Raw genomic sequence first — 15,857 nt, 5'->3', positions numbered from 1 at the left:
TAAGCTACTGCTATACGGTGTCTAAAAAGTAGTGCAGAGGTAAGGATGTAAGTGCATCAGACCATTGCTTAGTCTCTCTGTCTGGGTTAAATATTGGACATGTCATACAAATGTTTGACCCCATTCTTCATTCACCACAGGCGGTGCTAATTTCACTGCTTTTCGGGAGAAAATCGCTTTTGGTTTAATTTTCTTAATGGAGATTTTTCTTTGTATGTATTGTTTAATCACATATGAGTAGAGTTATTTTGATCTTGTTTGGACCCAAATTATATACATAGACTTACCAATGGTTTTATTTTATCACACTTATTCAAAGGGTCATTTTTAACAAGACCAAAGTTCAGCTTGAGTTAGTACAAGATATTAAACTAATAGTACAATTTGAATACAAATCGTTTCTGTTTGCAACCTATTTTTTTTCTCGATTTTTCCCAATGTTTCTAATAATGAAGCAACCGTTTAAAAGGGGAAAGGGGAGATGCAGCTTTGAATAAATTGGAAATAAAAAAGGTAGACCAGAATTTCTCTGGTATGCAAAATCCAGAGAGAGAACTTGGGATGATGAATAAAATGTCAGGACAGAAATTCTAAAAAAGAGATAGTTAAGGACAAGTAAATTGAATAAAGCATCATATGAAATTGAATTGTTGCTCTTAAAATGTTATATGAGAGGTGAAAACGGGAAGGTATCACGTTAAAAGTGCAAGACTGAAACTAACCTCGGTAAGTGTTTGTTTTGTTTTTGAGGTCAGAGATGGACACTCAACTGCAGTGATAACAAAGCAAACTAAGATGTTTGATCAGGCTATTGAAGTAAGGAGAACTCTCTAAACATAAGCATTTTTTTCAGTCAGGTAGTGTTTGTATCTTAAACATACATGTTAAAACCCAACAATGAAACCATTCATTGTACATTGGTAGATTTATTTCGTAGTTCTGACCTGTAACCGGATTTAAAAAAATAAATAAATAAATAAATAACACTGCCACAGCGATGACCTTTTGAAGAACATTTTTACCCAAACAACCTTGCCATTACAGATACTTCGCCTTTAGAATGTAAAAGTGCAAAGAAAAGTACATATTATAATGCTGTAACAAATGAAAGTCAACTGGAAAGGTCAACAGATGAGGTCAACAGCACGAAGGCAGTATTATCGCCTTTAAGATATTCAAATCAAGGTCATTTGTCAGTATGGACACCAAAGGACCTCGATAAACAATTATTCAATTATTTTCTTATTGATCTAACAAGCAAATATGCATATGTTATTCAGTGAATTCCAGTGATTATAATTAAATGAAAAATGCAACAGGGTGACTGATTTTTACGAAAAAAGTACATTTCTAATGCGTCAGAAGTGTACTCAAAAGTCCCAAACCCGTTTTAAAGTAGTAAACAGTTTTTTGCTTTATAGAACTACAGTACAGGATTAAGAACGGAAGTTACAAAAAACTTACAGCAGACAGTGTGATGAAAAAAACTTCGGATCAGTAATCTCATACCATCACTACTTACGCCATTCAAGACTACAATTACACGTCAAGCTCCACGCAGCGACAGTCGTGCGTTTCCTCTCTTACTAACGCTGCAAACAGGCCTTTCGAAATTCTCGTGGTTTAACAATGGGATAATGAGGTCCAAAATTATTCACTTAACTACATTTAAACAATATCTCCACCAAATTCCTACTTTTATTTTCAAGTTTTACAAAATTAGACCGGGTCAGCTTTGTGTGCGAAACAGTGCGCCGAAATGTAACTTTATAGTGCATCTTAGCTATGGAAGAATGATAACAATACGGAAATGCCTTACATATTCTATGCGAGAATTTCATAGGTAACATTGTTATTAAAACAAATGACATAATTTCTCATGCACTGTAAATATAGTTTTAAAGTAATAAAGTATCTGAACATATATCTGGTCTCATTTGCCAGAGCTGTCCAAGAGGAACGAACCTTTGTCCTGATAAGCCTGAAATTAGGAGCATGAGGTTTTACTTGACACTAGTCTTTGGTTCTTGGCCATCAGGAACTGTTCATTCAACACGATAAACTGGTGATGCATAGCCAGCCAACCCTCTAGTTACTTCACACATTGTTTAGCGAAAAGCATTCTTTCCAATTCATCTTATTCTCCCATTATGTTTCAGTAATTTTAATTTGAACCTCAATTTAAAAGATAAATCTCTCGAATTCTTTTTTCCAAGTGTGACTTTCATAGACATTTTCCGCATCTTTGTCCCTCCAACATTCATGACTGAGGTAAAATATATCAATACCTTAAGACGAGAAGCCAATCGCATCAAGAAATTCACGATGAAAAAAACAGTGCCTTGTATTAGACTACTAGTATTTCTATAAAAAAATATACATGACAGAAGTTTCCTGCGTCAGGATTACTACTGACAGATTGTGTTTGGTACATACCGGATGTAAATAATTAATTTCTCAAGTATAATCCCATTGGGCTTCAAAACCAGGATACACTGAAACTTACGTGTCCCATTTTGCTTCCTGCATAGTACCGTATCTATTTTCATATCGGAGTTTAATAACCTGGTTTGTGGCAGTTTACGACTATAACCTTTGCGGTTTATTAAAAGTGTAAACTGGTCCAAAGCAGGTAATTGAGTACAACCTGTCAAAAAAATAGAAATATTCCTTATAATTTCTAACGGGTGGCAGTCCAAATATCAATGATTCGTAATCAAAACATTAATTTGAAACGTGAAGTGCAGACCAATCGACGTAAGTGACGTAATAGTCACTTGGTTTGCTAAAAAAGAACCAATCTTTCAGAAATCGTGTTTTTAACTCATTCTCTGTTCTTACATCTTCATGGCAGCACCGCCCGCAATATCAACGCACTATGATACTCGGCTAACTAGACTATAGTATACAACAAACACCGACGTTAGAAAAACCGTGAATCCGGCGTTGAAACCGTAAAATTAGAGTTGGGGGTTAGACACGGTGATATGTGTGAGTTAATCTGGTTCCCTGGTCAATATCGTAAGTAACCATAGGATCGCAATATATATATATATATATATATATATATATATATATATAGAAAGGTCTGAAAAATTCCCAACGATGTTAGAACTGTCAAATTTGCGATGCAAATTTTTTGTCGTTCCCTCCGCGGGATTCGAACTCGTACTGCTGTGACATCTATGGCAACACCGCCTGCACAAAGTCCAGCGCCCTAGACCATATATATATTTGAGAGAAATGTGTGGAATGAAAATATTAATCGGGCTTCCAGGTTGATGTGTGAGTACGAGTCATTCCATTTATTAGTATTTTACATTACGTAAATAATCGTGCCCATACAAACTCACAGAACTTATAAATAAAACCTACGTTACACATAGTACAGATAATAGATCATTTAAAATTAATAACAGTAGAAAGGATGACCGTATGTGTTACTGACACGCTTTTAAATATATAGTATACATTCTCAGATTTTTATCTTAATAAATTCATATAATTACATTTATTTGTCGAGAAATTTTTGTGTGTGTCAGAGGTATCTTTTTCCAATGTTTTGTGTGAAATTAAATGTTGTTTTACCCCGTCTTGTTGTCCTCATATTTCATTTTTCGGTTTTCTTACGCCTTTCCGTGATATACATATACGATTACCGCTTACCATTAGAAGCACATACTACATTTGTATATAGCCTCATACAAATACATACCGTATTCTTCGTCAGTACCCAAATTTTGTGTAGAGAGAGGATTGGATCTCAGGACAAGAACATTTATAAGTATTTGAAAATTCATGGTTAATGTTTGTAGTACAACGTTCTGAACTCAGTAGCTTTCTGTAAAATTGACCGAGGTCTTTGGAGGGGAATGAAGAATAATAACAAAAAAAATGGAACTGATAGACAAAAGCCCAGGCAATAGTCAAAAGGAGCTATCGTCAAAAGAAGGATAGTCCACATAACAAATGCTAATATCAAGGCAAAAGCCAGACCTTGGAAACTACCGGAATGATAGAAAGAGTAACTAATGGAACCACGATTTCTAGCGGAAATCAAACGAATTTAATCCAGACAAACACCAGACTTTGAAAACAGACATACACAACAAAGAACATGAATTAATCAAAATAGTATGTACAAAGCAACAAAAGTAAATGAGCAACTCGGACTCCACTAAAAACTGGGAGCATGGACTCGGTGCACCGGTAGGATAAGCGTCCTCTGCTTTTCTAGAAACACCCGACGGTCCACTCATAAAAAGTCAAGTCCGGGGTAGACAGAAGAGGACAGGAAAACTAATCGGTTCTCGATCATGGTGCAGATGAATACACCATAACGATCAACGAGTTCTGTAGTTATGACTTCAATCTTGTAGTATATAATGCTAACCTTGTTCCAGGAGCATAATTGTTTTCCTTTACCATCGATTTCTAAGTATAGGTCAAGATATGAGGCTGACTTCACAGTGTCTGTAGTATCCTTTATCTCAAGTTCTTCGGGGTAGATGCGATGTATAAAATCCCCGAAACTGTTATTCGTATTTTGCAATGTTCTTGCTTTGTTGGTTTTAGTTGGAGATGAATATAATTTATGGTAAAAAAAACCTGTAGAATATGAACTATAATAGCTACGTAAATGTTTAGTATATAAAGGGTTTTCATGGACATGGAATCACCTCTCCCACTTACAGTGTCTGTATTTTTTATGGAATGGTACTTAGCATCACTAATAACAAGTTCAGTTCCTTTTTTTTTTTATTTTCTTTCGTAATTTCATGGCATATGTTCAGCTCAAATTGGTATTTTTGCTTTTAAAATATAAGTTGTGTTAAATTTTTACTCACCCTGACGCTTCTTATTGATATTCTCTTGGATGCATAATTATCCATATGTTCTAGAACGGTTCCGATCGTGACATCGTACAAAACTCAGTCAACTTAAGAAGCAATCTTTGTAAGAGTCATGCAAAAATACACTCCCAAATTTTCCTGTATTTAAGTTTCTTTATGTGTCTTTATAATGAAAGGTCTTGGAGATAATTCCCATTAAATATCCAATAGTTTCTATAGTATTCCAGTGTCATGTAAAGAGTTGTCTCCCTTAATTTTGAATTATACAGTATATTATATATAATTTGTATATAATTTGTATCTTCTAAGAAGAAGGGTTATTTGAAAAGCTACATGTAAATTTCTGTTTACTATAACATTTTAACAAAATATCGAAATAAAAATAAGTAGGTTTTCCAACAATGTATCGCATGGTTCTTAACTGGAGTGCTACTTAATTAAGACAAATCGAGGTAATCAGTCAAACGTGTTTATTTCCTCTCAGTAATTGATTTATGGGCGTAGGAGTGGTTGAGATATGAGAAGACAAATTTTAGTCGAAAACGTCAGGAATTAAAGGTCGTTTCTTGGAGATTGCATGAAAGTGTGGTAGAAAAAAAATAAAGGAGTTCTGATTTAAAGTGGTGGAGAACAAAATCGACAAAAATACACAGACGTGCCAAAAGTATTCGGTCACTTTCGGTAAATTTTACTTTTGTTTCTATGCAAAATCACATTTTTTTCTTCAAAAACTTATTTGAAAGTTATTTCTCAGTTAATTTTCATGATTTTTTATATATATTTGGAAAAAAATTTTCTGACGGAAAATGGATGATTACTGGCAAGTTATTCTGACACTTCTGAAAACAATACTGTAGAACCCAATCAAACTACGAAATATTTCATCATTTTTCTTTTTAGTAGTAAAAAATATAAAAAAATCTTCATACCTAATCGGACCTTAAAAAGTAAAAGGAAGTATCTTGTCCATGACAATGTGATTTTGACGATGGGAGAATATGTTTGGATACTGAAAAAAATAACACGTTTATTGAGTTTTAATATCACAATTCATATGTTATAACCGAGGTTGCTGTAACTACGCAGACTTTTTGTATCGCGCTAGACTACTTACAATTAGGCTTCTGGAACAGGGATATGTTGCTACAAGATTGAAGTCATCACTACTGAAGTTTTGTGGTCGTGATCTTGAACTCGTGGGTCGTTAGGGTGTGCACCATGAAAACTGATTTGTTCAATGTGTCAATATAGTTTTCCTTTTTTCTTTCGTCTTCCCTGGACTTGACTTTTTATAAGCAACTCGGCGGGTGTGTCTAACAAGCAGAGGACGGTTACCCTACCGGTGCACTTGGCCCATACTCCAAGTTTTTATTGGAGTCCGAGTTGTTACTTTGTATGTGTGTTTGTGATGTCTGTTTCCTTGTCTGGTCTTTGTCATTTTGATGTCTTTATAATAATATACTAGTAATTGATATTGTTATATCAAAACTGTTTACATCAGTTACTGACAGTGATTGGTAGTTGTCGCCTGTAATTATAAACTTTTTATACTTTTTGTTTTGGTGGTTTAAGAAAAATATGTTTGATTTCGTAAAATTGAGGAGATCAAACCAGTATGAACGGACAGTGTTAAAGTACAGTGGTCAATTGATATTTGCTTTACACTTTATATATATACATATATGCATGTGCTTAATGATAAAAACTTGTAAGTATATATACAAAAACTCAAAGTATTAAATGTAATATTAAGTGAACACATATTTTGTTGTTAAATAATGGGAAATAAATATTCATGATAAAAAATCTCCGATAAACATTTATAGCGGATTCTAAGTGTTTCCAAAGAATTTATAGATCACATGATCGTTTAAAAAAAACTACGGTGCGTGACAGACCATGACATGATATTTATGTAGGTCAAAGAAAAGAGAATAATTTGATATTATGATTGGAATGTCGTTAAATTTTTATTGACCATGCTTCATGGATTCTGATGAATGTTCGAAAGTACCACTATGAAGTCATCAGAAACCGAATCATGTCGAAATTTTCATACAAAGTAGACAAAGTGCGATGTCATTCAAACACCACAAGTTCAACATTCTCACAATAATTTATGTTTATTTTATAAAGGTGAGACAAAGCCACTTATCAACTTAATATGCTTGGACTCCTTGATTGTAAACTTTAACAAAGGTTTACAATTGGAAAACTTTTTTAGTATGTAGTACATGTATTCTAAACTTCATACACAAATACACGAAGTCACCTGAGTCAAAAATACAAATAACACGATTCAGATTATCGATGACGTAAAACTTCAGTTGGCATGCTGTACATGTAAGTAGAGCTATAAAGATGAATGATTGGAAAAAATAAAATACTTAGACCTTTGAACATTTATGCGTTCTAACTCAAATGCTTTATTCGATTAAGCATTATTATAGGTCATCTTGATTTTCCTTTGCATTATTATAAGCTAAATTTAAAGACGTATTACTTGCATAGTAGCTACTGGAATCTGTGACCCATACATACCCTGAAACATTTTTTTACTGCAAGCCTACATGTACTAGTCAACAATCTTTCTCTAAAATGCAATTTATAAGGTATGCGGAGAAGAAGTAATTATGAAATATAAAACCCCTTTCTCACTCACAATCGTGTGGTAAGACCAGTAAAACAGCTCATCCACATAAACAATAAAGGAGGAAGTCCAGTAAGGACTTCTTTTGACCTCTTAATTTGTGCATTTTTAAAGACTTTATTATAGCTATTTCTTGGTAGTAGTAGTACCGTAAGATGGTCGCAAACACTGAAACAGGCTGAAAGAAATAACAATATGCATATGTGTAACTTTTACAAAAACCTTAAACTTTTAACATTTCAGCAATTTTAAGATGTTTTGTGTGCGAAACGGAAGTGGCCACACATTGACTCAAGATATTTTCTCATAAGTTGTAACTGACAATTATACACAAAATTAAGAAGCACGAGAATGAGCATGCATGTGGCCATTGTTAAAATAATGAAAAACTGCACAAAGCCTAGTGTTTCCCAGCCCTTATCACAGATTTTACCGATTTCAGCCAAGTTTGAAGGGCATCTATGACAGTATATGTTTCATTTATTACCATAAACCACTCGAATCAACTAGAAAACGCATTAAAGAGTTGGAGAAACATCATTAAATTTCTTCAGACGGACTATGATTTTGAGGCCAAAATTTGCCCTTACCGGAACAACTTCTTTTGACATGTGTAATAGATTTGAATTAAATATATTCTTTATCAATCACTCAAAAGAGGTCTGTGAGCATTTCATCTATTTTGTCGACGTTGCATTGTGCAAACTTAAGGATTCAATAGAAATTAATAGCTACAACTTGGCAAATTACAATATGCATGTACTAAATACTGAAGAATAAACAGCTGCGCCACTAGCGCATGATAAGCCCGTCGTCTTGTGAAAACAACATAAAACATGTTTTTTGGAATACCACGGGGTTGTACAGGATGTCATGCCAAGTATATAATGACCTATTCCTTATTATTCCTCAATGAGATATTATATAAGAGACTGACAAAAATAGCTTACAACATAACTTATTTGATACCAAATTGAAGCAAAAATTTAGAATAAGTTAGCAAAGATTTTTGCAACGAAAATTTTGTATGTCAATACAAAAATTGAAAATTTCAAAGTTCTATTTAAAAAAGTTGATTAAAGAGAGAAACAAAAATTGCTGCAACATTTTTTAGCATACATGGTATAATGTTTCTGTAAGATAAATTCCCCATTTGGTTCTTTCTTAGTGCTTTTCCATCAATAAACGTATAGGAGGGTTGGAAGGGAGATGTGACCCAACCCCCCATACATATTTTTTAAGATTAATGCATCTCCTGAGTTCGCCTCATACAGCTCGAAATGTGAAAAAAACCTTTTATACTAAAAAAAAAACTCAATCAAAATTCTTAAAATCACATTAACCGACCATCCGACATTTTACTTAAGTAAACTGCATTCAATATATCAAACCTTAAAGATGGACAGTAAATGATGATAACAAAAACTCAAACTGTAATTATTATTGACAAAGTGTTTGTAAAATTTGTCTTTTTAAGATATTGATAGGTCAAATTTAGTTCAAATGCACTATCAAAAAGGTGGGCAAATTTTCCCGCCTTTTTCCTTGTATAAACAGTCAAAAAACAAATACGGCACATCTGCTTCAGGATAAATTTAATGGTTTTTTTCAGTTGTTTTCTAGATGTATTGAATAAATTTTAGGTAAAAAAAAATGATAAAATTTAGAAGTATCGTGTGCCACCCATTGCCTGATTCTTACACAGAATAGGACTTAAATACTAATTTATGTAGCACGATATCAGTCTTTTCTTTTTGTTCGTTTATTAATGACTTCGTGTCTTTTTGGTTCTAGTTTCTCATCCCGTTTGCGTTTGTATAATTCGATTCAGCCAAGTGATTTTTTACATCCAATAAATGCAATGAATTTTCTATTGCCTTTATCTTAGTTAATCTTGCACGATATTTACCGCGTCTATTTGCTCATTTATTAATTATTTCGTCTTTTTTGTCCAGATTTTACCCCCTTTCAGGTAGGTGAAGTAACTAATTCAAAATTTGTCCTCCAAGAAATTCAATAAATTTCCTATTGCTTAAAAAAGCGACTTTGCTAGTTATTCTTGATATAATTTACTTTTTAGAACTTTTGTTCGGTCTTCTACTATGAAATGCTAAAATACAATCATAACGACAATAACTAACAAGTGTGTAAAGATTTATGCAATAAGCATAAATAGTTTTTGAGATACAGTGACATGTGAAAAAAACACCCCCTATTTTAGTTCCAAAGACCTGTCATTCGATGAGTTTTAATCTGATTTTCATCAAAAAGTATACAGACCGTTTGACCATCAGAAGAAACAACCAAATTTGGATAAGTTGTCCTCAAGTTACGGTGAGGCATGTGAAAAATAATCATAAATCATCCTATTTTAGTTACAAAGTCATGTAACTCAAAAAGTTTTCATCAGATTTTCACCAAAAAGTATACAAACCGTTAGACCATCAGAAGAAACAACTATCTTAAGTTTCAAGAAATTTGGAGAAATTATTCTCAAGTTTCGTTGTGACATGTATGCGATGGACAAACGAACGCCGGACATTTGTATACCATACTACGACCCGCCAATATTTTGACGGGCGTATAATAAAGACATTTGAATGCGTAATCAATAATTCATCTATTTGTTATGTAATTAAAGGAAAATTTTCATTAAAAAATCTCAATATAAAGAGCAGTAACCTACTATTGTTGTAGCACGTTTTCAAAGATGCGAGCACTTCATGTCCAAAATTTGCGATCGATCAACAATTTTACACGTCGTAGAAACATCAAAAATGAAACACTTAATTCTTATAATATAGGTTATAAACTTCCAGGTGACCGTCTCAGGTTATTTAGACAGACAGTAGATTCTGTAGGTGGGTGAGGCGTTAGCCGAATCCCTCCAACATATCTACTGACTTAAATAATCATAGACACGTTTACGGGAGAATATAACATTTTTGTATGATTTTGCGTATCTGTATTATAGGAAAATATATTATTCTTCAAATCGAACTATATTTCTTCGAAGTTTTTAGGTTATTAGATAAAATCTATTTTAGTCTTGGCGTTCAGGTCAAATGTACAAATTGGGCAGTGGCGAGATTAAACTATCTTGGTGACGACATTCAGGTCAAATTGTTTAATGTTAGTCTCAAACATCATTCTCATTGGTGGATGGATTTTCCTTTTATGGTCATTTACATATTGTTCATTCTAATATTTTCATCAATGGCGGATACATTTTCTATGTTCATTTGCACATTGCTGCTTCGGTTATTGGGATGAATGGTTTTAGCCAATCACGAGTGGCCAATACAACGCAAAATAGTACAAGTACATTTGACATAATTCTCTCATTGTCTTTTTTTTATTTTTAGAAGAACACAGCAAATAGGCATTATTCCGATTTAAGTGGCGATGCAGTTTCATATTTCATTGAACAAATGATGAAATAACCAAAAAAAAAAAAAAAAAAACAATGACCAAGTTATATTTTAAAAAAAAAACACCTTAGCGATTGCTGAAATAAGAATTGAACTACTGTGAGCAATCTAACGAAAAAAATATCCTGCTTCAAATGAGTTTCAAATGGAGTTAAATGCAAAACCCTTAATTCAGGTTACTTCCTTTTTGAGTCCTTCGGGTTGATTGATTGATTGTTGGGGTTTAACGCCCGAGTAGCACTATTTCAGCTATATTCAGGCGATCTGAGTCCTACGGAAATTATTATATTCTTTCATGTGAATTTACATATGATGCACGACCTTTCTATAAAAGCTTTCACATTTAAGGACACTAACAGTAATTATATTCATACATATTCATATACATCTACATACGATAAACAACCTTTCTATTGATTTTATTCAAAATCCCTTTTGAAGTTAATGATGTACGTATTGCGCTTACGAGGTTTTAACATGTAAATCGTTTAATTATGATTCTCTCATATTTGAATCCTCCGTCAATTCTATTCATCCATGCACATCTGCATATAATAACCAACTTTCTCTAAAATTTCATGACAATCCTTTTGAAATGTAGGATGTGTTGCACTTACGAGGTTTTATCATTCAAAACGCATGATTTGGATTATCTCCCTTTGGGGTACTTTAAAGATAATAAATTTCATTTAGTCGTGCATATCAATGTTGGCGGTTAGAGGAAAAAGATGTTTCGTTGGATACTTGAATTCATGTGTAATTGGTCAATAAACAACACGACAATATCTCTGTATTTCCTGTAGATAATTACTGAAGCAAAACCATCATTTTTTCAAGATTTTGTAAGCATTAAAAATTTTTAAACATTTGAAAGTATTTTTGTGGACACATGTTTTACCATTCTGGCACTGAAAAGGAATTAGCGGTTCAGGATATGTTACGCTTGGAAGATATGTGGACAGACGAATAAACATACAGAGTGATTCCCATACACCTTCCAAACCTTGTAAAAGTATGTACAAACGGATTAATCATAAAGATTAAATAAAAGTAGCGTACAGTGCACACTAGAAGTATATACAGTTGCGATCACTTCTAACCTCTCTTAAATTCTGTCAGAATCTGTCAGGATTTCTGTTCTACGACAGCAGAGAGAACAGAAAGCCTGACAGATCCCGACAGGGTCTGACAGAGGCTGTCCTGGGTCAGGACACATTTTGCCCTTTCCCTGACAGATCCTGACAGAAACTGTCCTGGGTCGTGACAAAGAAAATACGAAAAGCTGTTCTAAACTGTCATACCCCTGGACAGTTCCTGACACTAAATCTTTCTATTCTGTGTGACGTAATTTAAAACAGAAAGTCCGCAATTAATAAATGAAACTGTGTGACTAATGTAAATTAGCTAACCCGATTAGGAAACAAATCTTGATTTCAAAATTTACATTGAATTTCCAATTATATAGAGAGAGCACTTCGTGATTATCATCCCACAATCACTCGATCGTTGTTCATGTTCCAATTTTCGTCGATCATGGTCAAGTCCCTCATCGTTTAAAACTTACCATTGTTTACATGTATATTCTTTTTACATTCTGTCATACAGATATTAATTAAATCAAATTATTTAATTATAAAATTAATGGTCTGTATTTCTGTTCTAAGTGTAAAAGTCGTAACAGAAAACTTTCAGATGTTTGGCAATTCTCACGAAGTTCAAGATTGACAAAGTACTTTTTGAGTGAAAGCTACTTTTAATAACATAAGGGTCACAAATCATTCTAAAAAATGTTAAAATTGACAATTTTGCATTAAATGGGTGGCTAATACTTAAATATTTCAGTCAAAACTATTCACTTTTAGCAACGAATATGAGTAATAACACTTCCAATTTCCCTACATTGTCTTATATGTAGAAAATGTAGAAACTAAAAATGTTAGTTTCATATTAGTGGCTAACAAATACTGATGCAACAAATTAATACAATAAAAACTAGGACAAATATAGAACAATCTAATTTCACAAACCTAAAGCAACACTAGTATTTTTTATTCTTTCAATGAACACCCCTTATAGAACCTCAAAACTATCTTTATCAAAACATTTTCTAGTTAACCAACATGTTAATGTTAACTTTATCAAAACATTCCCAATTGTCCAACAGTTTTTTACGCTTTTTTTATCTGTAATTTTCAAATGTTGGACAATCGGGAAGACACCTAACTATCATGTGGTGGCTGCAACACATTTTTTGAGTCAAATGTTTTTAAAAATGCCATATTGTTGCAAAATATATGAGTCGCACACTTTAAATTTGCTTGAGGGTATAAGATTATTGACTAAAATGCTAAATTTTTCAATATAGCTATCATATAATGGCTGCGACATATAAATTTGAGTCAAAATTATTCAAAAATGTTATATTCTTGCAAAATGTATGAATGAGAGCACTTTTTATTTCCATGAGGCTCTAAAATTAATGACTAAAATGGTAATTTTTTCAATATAAATATCAGGTGGTGGCTGCGACACATTTGTTTGAGTCAAAGTTCTTCTGTCATATTCTTGCAAAATGTATGAGTGCCTACACTTGTAATTTCCATGAGGGTCTAAATTTAATGATTAAAATGCTATTTTTTTTTCAATATAACTATTATATGGTGGCTGTGGAAAAAATGTCATATTCTTGCAAAATGTATGAGTGCGAGCACTTTTAATTTCCTTGAGGGTCTAAAATAATGACTAAAATGCTTAATTCTCCAATATAACTATCATGTGGTGGCTGTGACATACTATTTTGAGTCAAAATTCTTTAAAAATGTCATATTCTTGCAAAATGTATGAATGCGCATACTTTTGATTTCCTTGAGGGTCTAAAAAATAATGACTGAAATGCTAAATTTATCAATATAATTATCATATGGGTAGCTGTGACACATTTGTTTGAGTCAAAATTCTTTTAAAAAAATCTTATTTTTGCAAAATGTATGATTGCGAGAGCCTAAAATTATTGACTAAAACGCTATTTTTTTGTAATTTTACTACCATGTGGGTGAGTGACTGCGACTAATATATTTCGGTCAAAATTCTTCAAAATGTCCTATTCTTTCAAATTGTATGAGTGTGAACACTTTAAAGTTCCATAAAGGTCTAAAATTTCTGTATAAACTGTTTAAAAATGTCAATATATATAGGTAATCTGTATCATATCGGTGTCTAGATCTGCAACCAAAAAGAATTCAGTCCATATTCTTTAAAGTCAGGGGCATATCAAGTACGACAGGCAATATTTTTTGTTGGTACTGCATGCTATACATAAAGGTCGGGTAAAAAATTGAAAAAGTTTAAACATAGCAAGGCTTCCTTCCCTTCGTACGATTCGGGATTCGGGTGCTACGCCTTTTTTTCGTAATCACGTACATGTACTGTATGTAATTCAGTCAGAGAAGTATTCCCGAACTGATGACTGTCAGAATCTGTCAGAAACTCTTCTAATCCACGTATCTGTTCTACTTAGAACAGTTTCTGACAGAAGGGTGTCAGGACCCTTGACAAATTATGACAGAGCTTGTGCGAAGTCCTCACAGACCCTGACAAGGTGTGTCGCGGGTCAGAACAGTTTCTGACAGTTTAGAACTGTTCTATTTATGGTCGCCATCATGAACTCGTGGATCGTTATGATGTATCCATCAGCACCATGAAAACTGATTTATTCAACGGGTCATAGTTTGCCTTTCCTCGTTTGTCTACCCCGGACTTGACTTTTTCTGAGCAACTCGGCGGGTGTTTCTAGAAAAGCAGAGGACGCTTACCCTACCGGTGCACCTAGTCCATGCTCCCAGTTTTTAGTGGAGTCCGAGTTGCTCATTTACTTTTGTTACTTTGAATGTATGATTTTAGTTACTTTATGTTCTTTGTTGTGTGTGTCTGTTTTCCATGTCTGGCCTTTGTCCCTGGATTACATTCTTTTGATTACCGCTATAACCTTGGTTCCCTTGATTACTCTTTCTATGACAGCGATCCCTGACAGGATCGAAGAGAGGTTAGAAGTGATCGCAACTGTAGTTCGGGATTAAGGGTTCGGGGTTTAGGGATTAAGTATTCAGACCAGGATTTAAGAGGTACTAGACAATGTGTTTTATTTTATTTCTGAGAATGCTGGTCTATATTTACAGATGCAATACTCGTAGAAGTTTAAATACATCACTCCAAATAATATGCTGTTAAAATGATTATCATTTTTCCAGAACAGAAGCTACATCAAATGTGTCCGATATCAAATTTAAGGAGCTGTTGCGCTTACGAGGTTTTATTATTCAAATTCCTTCAATTCGATTATCTCTTAAAGTCGAAAATCCGAAAAATGCGAAAAAAAATTCGTAAGCGTAATTCGCATTGTTACGATATTACATTTTGTTACAGTTCGACTTCCTGAACAGGTTTATGAAAAGTAATAACAAAATCACCAACCTGATAAAATCTAAACAAAAGTGAAAAGGAAATACCGTATAATAAATGCAGTATCAGAGTAAGCCCGGAAAGTTGGAAACCACCGCAATGTTCCTGACTTGTTACAGTCATTTCTAATATGAAAGGTGGTTCAAACCAGATGAATTTTCTCCGTAAGGACATACACTTTTTGTAACTAGCTTAACCTCCTGCTTCCATAACTGTTAATCATTTCCGTCATATTCCAACACAAACGGGTAGCATAACAATGCAACAAAAATATCGACGGATGGTTATAGAAAAGAAGACGTTTACACTACCGTTATACCTGGCAAATGCTCCCGGTATTTATTAAAGTCTGAGTTGCTCAATTACTTTTGTTTGTATGTGCGTGCTTCTATGGTTATTTCACGTTCTTTTTCTTTTTCTTTTTTTTTTTTTTTTTGTATGCAATAACCAAAAGTAATCATGATT

General features: G+C 33.4%; 1 protein-coding gene across 1 annotated transcript in view; it reads right to left on the bottom strand.

Annotated features, from left to right (window-relative positions):
• Positions 1-15,857, bottom strand: part of LOC148617280 (sterol 26-hydroxylase, mitochondrial-like) — a 53,542-nt gene that overhangs the window by 30,687 nt on the left and 6,998 nt on the right. The window lies entirely within an intron of this gene.

The sequence above is a fragment of the Perna viridis genome, chromosome 5 (genome assembly GCF_037379345.1).
Source record: "Perna viridis isolate PV_CMFRI_1.1 ecotype Kerala chromosome 5, ASM3737934v1, whole genome shotgun sequence".
Taxonomy (NCBI): domain Eukaryota; kingdom Metazoa; phylum Mollusca; class Bivalvia; order Mytilida; family Mytilidae; genus Perna; species Perna viridis.
This window is presented reverse-complemented; position numbering and strand designations above follow the sequence as displayed.